Source organism: Melanotaenia boesemani, chromosome 20 (genome assembly GCF_017639745.1).
Source record: "Melanotaenia boesemani isolate fMelBoe1 chromosome 20, fMelBoe1.pri, whole genome shotgun sequence".
Lineage (NCBI taxonomy): Eukaryota > Metazoa > Chordata > Actinopteri > Atheriniformes > Melanotaeniidae > Melanotaenia > Melanotaenia boesemani.
The window spans coordinates 28,661,212-28,671,214 of NC_055701.1; positions in this window are offsets into that span (position 1 = coordinate 28,661,212).

The following is a 10,003-nucleotide window of genomic DNA, read 5'->3' on the forward strand; positions in this document are numbered from 1 at the left end:
CACGAGGAAAACACTGGAGTTAAAATTAAAATAAAACAACCTTAAGAAACAATAAGAACAGCTTAAGAATGAATAAATAAATAAGTAAATGAATGAATAAATAAACAAGTAAATAAATAAGTAAATAAATAAATAAATAAATAAATGAATAGTACAGTTGAGTAAAATGAAAATAAAATAACATGAAAATAAAATAATCTAAAATAAATTAAGATCAAATAAATTTAGTTAAAAGCCAAGCTAAAAAGGTAGATCTTAAGCCTCTTTTTAAAAACATCAACGTTCTCTGCAGCCCTGAGGCCCTCCGGCAGACTGTTCCACAAACGAGGGCCGTAGCAATGGAAAGAGGCCTCGCCGTATGTCTTGGTCCTCACCCTTGGAACAACTAAAAGGCCAGTACCAGAGGACCTCAGGGTCCGCGAGGGTTCATAATTTAAAAGCAAGTCAGATAAATAAGAGGGCCCAAGACCATGAAGATTTAGAAACTACTAAAAGAACCTTAAAATCAATCCTGAAGCGCACGGGGAGCCAATGCAGCGATTTTAAAACTGGTGAGATATGTTCCCGCCCTCTGGTCCTCGTCAGAACACGTGCCTCTGAGTTCTGAAGAAGTTGTAAGTTTAAGATGGATTTTTTAGGAAGACCAGAGAGCGGGGCATTACAGTAATCTAATCTACTTGAAATAAAGGCATGCATCAGCACCACCGTGCTGGCAAGGAAGAGAAATGCGCGGACTCTGGCGATGTTTTTAAGATGATAAAATCCTGTCTTTGTGACATTTCTGATGTGTGGAATAAAATCAAGCTCAGAGTCGAAAAGAACACCCAGATTTCTCACACACTGAGGGGGATTAAAATTATGTAATTTTGATAAAATGATCTCTCTCTTGCCCTCAGGACCGATAATTAAAACTTCAGTTTTGTCCTGATTGGGCTTTAAGAAGTTCTCTGCCATCCATGACTTAATATCTAAAATACAGTTTAAAAGGACGTTAACTGGCTCCAGGTTATCAGGAGACACAGCGATGTAAAGCTGTGTATCATCAGCATAGCTGTGAAAATCAATTTTAATATGTACAAATTAAAAAGTATTGGGCCTAAAATTGATCCTTGGGGAACCCCACACTTGACTTTATGGATCCTTGAGGAGCATGTTTCCATACTTACATAAAACTGGCGATCTGTGAGACAGGAGTAAAACCATTTAAGAACAGTACCTGAGAGGCCCACCAGACTTCTGAGTCTGTCTAGTAAAATCTGGTGATCAACTGTATTGAAGGCCGCACTAAGATTCAGTAAAACCAGGACAGAAAGTTTCTGTGAGTCTAAATTATGTCTAAGGTCATTAACAATTTTTAAAAGGGCTGTCTCGGTACTGTGGTTTGTCCTAAAACCAGACTGATATTTTTCTAAAATCTTGTGTTCATTCAAAAACTCATGCAGTTGAATAAAAACAGTTCTTTCTGTCATTTTACTTAAAAACGGTAAGTTGGATACAGGTCGGTAGTTATCAGGAATGTTTGGATCTAAATGACTCTTCTTCAGAAGGGGCCTCACCACTGCTGTTTTAAAGGCTGCAGGGAAGACACCCGTCTGAAGTGAGCAATTTACTATGTTTAAAAGCTCAGGCTCAAAGAAACCATAAAATGTTTTTAAAAGTGATGTGGGAATTGGGTCTAAAAGGCAGGTTGTTAGATTTAGTTGGGAGAAAACTCGACCAAGCATTTTCGCATCAACCAGGACAAAACTCTCAGAGCATAGGAAATAGGTCACATGCTGAGAGATGGCTAATGACATCTAATGACAAATGGTTGATTGGCCATTCACTTGACAACCAACCAACCATTCTGTTGTTTTATTGGTTTATTGTCAGGGAGGCATTAGCAGGCAGTCTGCAAAATAGTGACAGATTCAATTTCTCAACACAAACGCAAAGTTGTTGTGTAATTTAGTAATAGGTAAGATAAGGACCCTCTGTTTTAATGATTATCCATTCTATTCTGAGGGGAAACAAAGTTTTCTGTCTGTATTAATACTAATTGGAGCATGTGATGCGGATGTGTTTATGAGATTGAATGCACTTGCTATACACTAAAAAACCAAGCTTATTAAATTAGGAGTGGGGTGGTGGTGAGTGAGACACTAAAGGTAGAAATACATTTTAAAAGTAAGACTTAACTATTTTTTTGTTGTTCACACATGTTAATATGAGACAGAAATGGGCAGCATGAGCTTAATGACAATTGGCCCACATATGGCATGGACAGCTCTGGGCCACATATACCAAATCATAATTGGGCCACATATGGCATGCCATTGTATAAATAGAGCCATCACTGCCAGACCTGGCCCACATCTGGTTGACATACCACTTGCCATGCCAGCAGTTGGCCAGAAGTGCCCGCGTGATGCCAGATCTGGCCCAGACCTGTCTCTGACCTGTCTGCTACCTGGGTGACCTATCTAGGGTGTACCTGCCTCTCACCTGCTAAAAATGCTGGGATAGGCTCCAGCTTACCCATGACCCGTAATGGACTAAGCGGTATAAAGAATAAATGATGAAAACAAAAAAAACACTTCTTCTTCCAAACTAGCAGCACTGCGCATGTCACATGCGTTACAGTGGTGTTAAATCTGTCCATCATATAAATAAAACTGATCAATCATTTTATCCAGCGTCCATGTAAACATGTCAGCAGCAATCTAAGATCAGATTGATTTCGGTCAGATTGATGAACTTTGTGTCCATGTAAATGACATGTTGCAGGTCTTTTGAGTATGTTGGACCTTGGGCCTTATTTCTAAAAACCGGCGTACACCAAATATAGTGAACTTTTGCCATTTATAAAAACCAAACTTGACTGGAAAATGTTCCTACCTCCACAGCAACTCTGACCCAGGTGTACGCGCATAATCTAGGAAAACAGGAAACTGCGACACCACCGGTACAGTATAAAATCAAGGAAATGATGTAAAATGTGAGACATTTGTGCACAATCCACTATTATCTTTCACGCCACATGTTAGATATTAAAGTTGTTTGCAGAAATGAATAAAGACGCACATTCCATATTACATCTCCTAATAGGCAAGGCAAGGCAAGGCAGTTTATTTGTATAGCACATTTCATGTACAGGACAAATAGCGCACACTCAGGGCAAAAAAGAAACAGGATGTTCTTTTATTTATTTATTCTTACACAATGCTTTTTTTTTTTTTTTTTATTGTTGTAACCAAGTTCTGTCCAGACTGTCATTATTTCCCGCAACTCCTTGTCCACCTGGTTAATATCGGTCATTGTGTCCCTCTGCACCACCCACCCAGCTGGAGCGCCAGGCGAGAAATAAAAAATATTTACCGCTAAATGAACTGCTACCAATCTCAGATGTATCTTTATTTTAGAAATTATAACAAATCACCGGTATCATTACTGTAATTTAACAGACGCTTTTCACCTGTCTGGGAATCAAACTTTGGCCTCTCGCATGGGAGACGGGTGATCTACCAACTGAGATATCCCGCCATGTGTTCCGACTCCTCTGGAATGTCTTGTGTTCTGACACTGCGTTAACAAGATCAGCCACCCGCTACCACTATTCTACCTTTCTGACACTAGTAAGGCCCACGCCGTGCCCACCAATTAAACATTTTTACATTTGTCAAATGTGGTTCATCAGCATCTCTGTTTCACACCCTGAAAAATTCCACTACTTAACTCCTTTTCCTTCCTGAGCAATCATGCAAACGATGTGATGAATATGTATCATAGGCGTTCACCTGACCATTTATAGCCACCAGGTGGGCATGGGAAGGTGTTCACTCACGTGCGCTCGCTTTATAGTTGATTCTGATTTATGAACGGAAACAGGTGTAGGAAGTGCAAGAACAGGCTTTTATAAATCTGAAAGTAGAAGTGTGCAACATTTCCTTTTTGCGCAGCAGACGCCACCTGTAGTTTGCTTTCATGCTTTGATTTCACAAATAAGGCCCCAGGTGAGCCAACGTCATTGGTGTTGAAAATACGAAACGGATCCAACAAAGTTTATAAACTGTTTTCCTTTAGCCCGAGCACTGAAGGCGGTGAGAAAGCCTGTTGTAATTTCTCTGTTTTTTCCATAGTCTTCTTATTTTTCTACTCAAAAGTAATATGCATTTTTGGGGGCCTGAACTTGTTTAAAAACTCACCACATTTTGCCTATCCCCCCAAAGGAATGCGTACATTTACATATGGTAGGGTGCTCGGGACTGATTGGGCAAAATTGAACGAGAGTGCCACCTATTTATGATGCCCCGCCACTGCATGTCATCAATCTTTAGGAAATTTGGTACACATATTCTAAATGCTCAGGCAAAAGAAAATATTCTTGGAGCAATGGCCAAAAACCAACGGGAAGTCGGCCATTTTGGGTCAAAGTTGCCATTTTTGCGTTTTACTGACGTTGTTTAAAATCTATCTCAGGATGTTCAGAAGGCATGTGTCTTTAAAAGTTATCAAAAACTTTCTCAAAGGAGTAAGGGCACAGAAGGGGCGGGGCCTCAAAGTTTGATGTCTCGCCATTAAAAATGAAATTGAAATAACTTCCACATAAAACAAGATATCTGATCTAAAATGGCCACGTATGATGCCAGTTCCATCCTGAACACATCTACATGTCAATATTTGGATTATGAATTGGCCACGCCTCCTGGCAACAGGAAGTCATGGTTTTTACTCAAAGACCCACTTCTCTGACAAGTCAGGCCAGGAACTGAGTTAAATTGACATATGCTAGAAAAGTTGCAATATGGCTCTGTAGTGCCCCCTGTAATCATTTAATCAATCAGCCCACTACATTGACCGACAGGGATGAAATCCGGCATATTGATATAACATGGCAGAATGTATAAAAAAGCCTCTTGGACCTATATGATGACTTCAACAGGAAGTCAGCCATTTTGAAAAAAGTGTCATTTTTGGGGTCACTTTTGCATGTTTCTTTGCCTTGCATTTAAACTATCTCCTCCTAGAGATTTCATCGTGCTGGCCTCAAAATCTGTCTGAACATGAGGCATGAGTGATGAAAAGTTATTAAAAACTTTCTAATAGGAGTTGGTGTTCAGTGACAGCACCTCATTAAGTTTGATGTTTCGCCATCAAGCACGGAATCCATTAGTGCCAGGACATAAAAAAGCCTCTTCATGTCTAGATGTGGTCAACGCCATAGCCCCTCCCCCTGGGAACAGGAAGTCCCATCATTTTAACCCTTTAATACCTGAAAAACCAATTTACACTCATTAATATCATCCTTCATGAACTCATGAAAATACGACTGACTTTGTACTGCATCATGATTAAAATAGCTTTCCTGTGATGTTTAAATCCGTCACCATGAAACAGGAAGTGGCTCTAACTCAGCCGTCAGTTGAGCAATGGAGCTGATATTTTTCTGTTCTCACTAGAGTTCCAACCTGAACATGTTTGTATATGAAAAATAACTATAGTGCCACCTAGTTGTCACATGGAATTCCTCTCTTGATAAAATCATGCTCATGCTTTCTTTGCAGCTGAACAAAGAATGCTGATGGAGATCAGTGTGGTTGATGGCTGGTGAGGCACTGACTCCTCTGGAGTCAGATTTACTATTGTAAGTGAAATTGAAAACAGCGTCTTATTTCACTAGTCATTCAACAGCATGCAACTATGCCCCCTTGAGGTGAGGCAGAGTACTGCCAGCCTCACCTGCAGGAATAATTTTCTCACAAATACATTATATACATCACACAGACTGTGGAGAGTCATGGTGTATAACAAATATTTCTGTAAAGTTCATATTGGTGATATGCTGAGGAACAGAAATGGGCACGCATCATGCAACCCAGTTTGTATTGGATCACGCAGTCAGAGGAGGCACAGCTCGCCACTGCCTCACCCGTGATATCTGCCCTGGATTTGATCGGGAAATACTCAAATTCTAATGTTTTTGTGTAGTCATAGTTAAAATGCATTTCTAGTGTAGCAGGACACATATGTGTTATTGATTGCCATATGTGTTGGTCAGCCAATTACTGGAGGGGACGACCATATAAAAGGCAAGCAGGGCATACAGGCTGCCTCTCGCTTGCTGGTGGCTGGGGTTACGTCATTTTCTGGCATCCGGAACTTCCCTTCCTAGATGGTGCAGGTAGGCTATCAGCCATCACTGCAAACTGTTTGTTTGTCCTTCTAGTGCTGCTCACTCTGGCCATTGTTTCAGAGACTCATGTGGGTATTGTTGCAGGCTGTGCACTCCTCATCGAGCAATCCTTTAGGTTGATGATGCATGCGGCATAACCTACTGTGGATTTCTTCATTCATTTCCTCACGTGCAGCCCTGGATTGTGGGTTATACACAGCGGTGTGACAACACAACGTCGGACGCCACGCTGCAGAGGACGAGGGCCGGTCGGTGAATGCCCCGCGATACGCCATGCGATCCCGGATCACCCGATTGGGCTGTAGAGTGCCGTGCACGTCTGTTGGGGACCGCTGCTGCTTTGCTTTGCTGCACTTCATTTTGCTTCGCTTTGCTTGGGTGTGGCCATCTTGGAGGATCTTCATCAGGTTCCCTTGAACTGTTGTGGACACTGATGCTATCACCTGACCACTTAGCATGACTTCCGCCATTGATGGCCATCAGCTGATTCAGTGTGCTTGTGTGCACGTGTGCACGTTGCTGATTTATAGTAGAGGCAGTTCTTTTGGTTATCCTTTTCCCAAGCTTTTAGTTACTTTGTTTTATTAAGAGTATTTTATAATTCTGTTTCCTTTCTTTTATCAGGTGCTGAGCCTTTGGTGGTGGATTGGTGTCTCTAGTGGTGTTGGTGGTGCCCCCTTTGTGTGTCATGTGGACTTCAGTTGGTTTTATTTGTTTAACCTCACTTGTGGTGTTCCTGGGACCCCCTTCTTTTCATTTTGTCTGAACCCTTCCATACCAAGTAGGTCTCAGCTCTGATTTACTCCCTTGATCTTATTGGTTATTTTAATTGCTCTCTTTTGTTTAATAAATTCATTTATTTATTGGAACTGCTGTCTCTGCCTCGTGCATATTGAACCTGGGTGCCTGTTGGTAAGTTCACCACCTTGGTGTATTTCCCCGGGTGAAAGTCCCGGGGTGCCGTTGTCCGACCCTTGCAGGACCAGCTCGCCACACTAACACAGATCATTGGAAAATATTAATATTTATTTTATGTACTTGTTTTTTACTTTTTTATCATGACGGGTGAGGCACTGACTCACCTGCCGCTCCTGACCACACATCACTGATGGAGATGTATGAGGACTTTAAAAGTGTCATCATCAGAAAAGGTAATACAACCATGATTAATAAAGTGGGGGATGGGGCAGACAGCTGCTGACAGACTAAATGCAAAAGTTATACGAGTTTCATACCATTGTCAGTTGTTACATGTTGATTTCACTGTTCTGGTTTAGTTCTGGTCTCCTCTTGTGTTATTAATCTAACATAAAGCAGCTGTCTGTGTAAGATGTACTGGTCCTGCTCAGTTTATTAATAACCAAATCATCAATATGCGTCATCATACTTTGTGGTTATATTATCGTGTGTGTGTGTGTGTGTGTGTGTGTGTGTGTGTGTGCGTGTGTGCAACCTACATTAATTCTGCACTGTTACATCTCAACAGAAGCAATCTTTACAGCCAAAGTGTACCTGGCAGCAGGTGGCAATAAAGTACATGAACATATCACAGAGTGGCAGGTAGCCTTTGAAGAAATGTGTTGAGCTGTAAATATGTAGCACTGTAGATACCAAGACAACGTCAAAGACCACTGCTACTGGTGGGGGTCCTGTCCCTGAAAACCTGTGGGTCTGGCATCAGACATTTTTGAGACACAGCTAAGCTAAACTTGAATGTTAGCCTGCCCCCGAACAAGCTGGTTCTGGTGCATAAGTTACCATGGTTACTCAGCGGGCATTCAAATAAGCCACGTTGACGGAACAGAAGTCTCTCTTAAATGAGCCAGACTTATCAAGACAAACCTGGCTTTCCCTTAATCCAGCTTTGTGGAATACCCCTCAGGAGTCACAGACTCAAGAAAACTTTGTTTACACAGTGTCAGCACCATCGTATAGGGGAGAAAGGGGATGCCAAATCTAAGGGCCCACTGCCCATTAGGGCCCACACACATCCCAGGCTCTATGACTAAATTATTATGCATAGATATAACTAATATATATTATTACTAATCTGAGTTAAAACAAAGCCACAAAGTCACACAATATTTTAGTTTTAATCATTTCAGTACCTCCTCTCTGTACCTTTAACCTCCTCTCCTCACAAAAATGGTTTGGTCCGTGGTGTTCTTTCTCAAGGAAATATGTGCAAGCACGAGCGAACTCCCGCATTTTAGGCAGATAAGATGATGTCTCCCAAAAAACACAAATCTGGAAACCAGAAAAGACTTGAGAGGGAGGCCAGGAGTGGGAGCAGGAGAGCAGGGGCCCAGAATTTCAGACATTTCCTCTCCAGGAATGATGAGAGTCAAACTATAGAGAGTTGAAACGATTTCTTGGTTATTTATTCATTGTCACTGTAACTGCTAACCTTAGATGGGTTGCGGATGAAAATAAATCCGCCTTTAGCTGTCATCGGTTGAGAGGTGGGGTAAACTCTGGACAAGTCTCCAGTTCATTGTAGAGCAACGATTCCTACTGTTGCTAACTGAACGTTACTAGTGTGGAGGCCAATTACAGTGGACTATCTTTCACACTCTGTCTCTCCGTCAGTGCGACTAGAACAAGAAGATTTAATGGCGCAGGCCTGGTGAGGACTGAAAACTGAAGGGAGAGATGCTGAATTCAGATGTCTGCTTTTAAACTAAACTAACCTGCCAGAACAGCAGGCTGTCAGCGCTCCAGCAACATAAACATTCACATGGCTACATTGAATTGTATAATGACGCATTCAAGTTAGGCAAAGGCAAAGGTTACATTACGTTATTATTATGATGTGTTCAAATCTAGTCTTGTAAAAGTTTGTTATTGGTGGGACATTTAAATAGCCGAAAAGAAAATAATAATAATAATAAAGAAGTTAAATGTTCAATTATTTCTGATTGTTTTCACAGCATTATAAAATAAACGACACCAAATACTTCTTGCCTTACAAGGGTGACATCACAGTTATTTTTTCCCTCCTACATGAGTGTTTACTAAAACTAAACTGCTCTTGACATAGGTCTTATGTAGGGGTCATTCTACTTGACCTCCACATACATGGCAAAGTGTATGTGTCTGCATAGAGCCATGGTAGAGCCATGAGAAGCCCATTTAGATTTTCTATATTCCAAGACTAGGCTAGTTCTCTATCAGTTTCCATGAAACATAACATTTAATGTTCACAAAAGCAATATATATTGGAGCAATAAGCCTTTATGCTCTGCTGCTCCAGAATCAATGGCCAATTCGTGTGAGCCCGACCCAGCAGCAGACCTTCATCTCCAGCCGTCCGATGATGCATCTGAGGGTGAGTAGGTGAGATGGACTCTGGTTGGCTGTTTTGGTTTATTAAAACTACTGTACCATTAGTAATGACTAAGACATTAATCAACCTATTAGGTATTTCAATTATAAAATCAATAGCAAATTTTAGGCTAAATTTATTTTCAACCTAAGTTGCTGTCCTTGTTGTTGACGGAGCCAAGTGCATGTCCCCAAAGCAAGGCTGTTTCAAAGCATGACGGGAATTGTTTAAGGGACAAAAAACAGGACATTTTAAGTTGTTGTTTTTTTGCACATCAGTGCTTGATTATTCACAATAAAATATCCACTACCTATCTGTTCAGTGGTTTATTGAAATGTATTTGCACTCAAAGGTGTAATAATGTGGTTAATGAGTACCATAGCATGAAAATCCGAGAAATGAGACAAATAATAATACATCATTTACATAATATTACTAATACTACAATGTAAAGAAGAAAACAAATTGGGTGCATTACATCAGCCACCGTCAACAACACTGAAAAA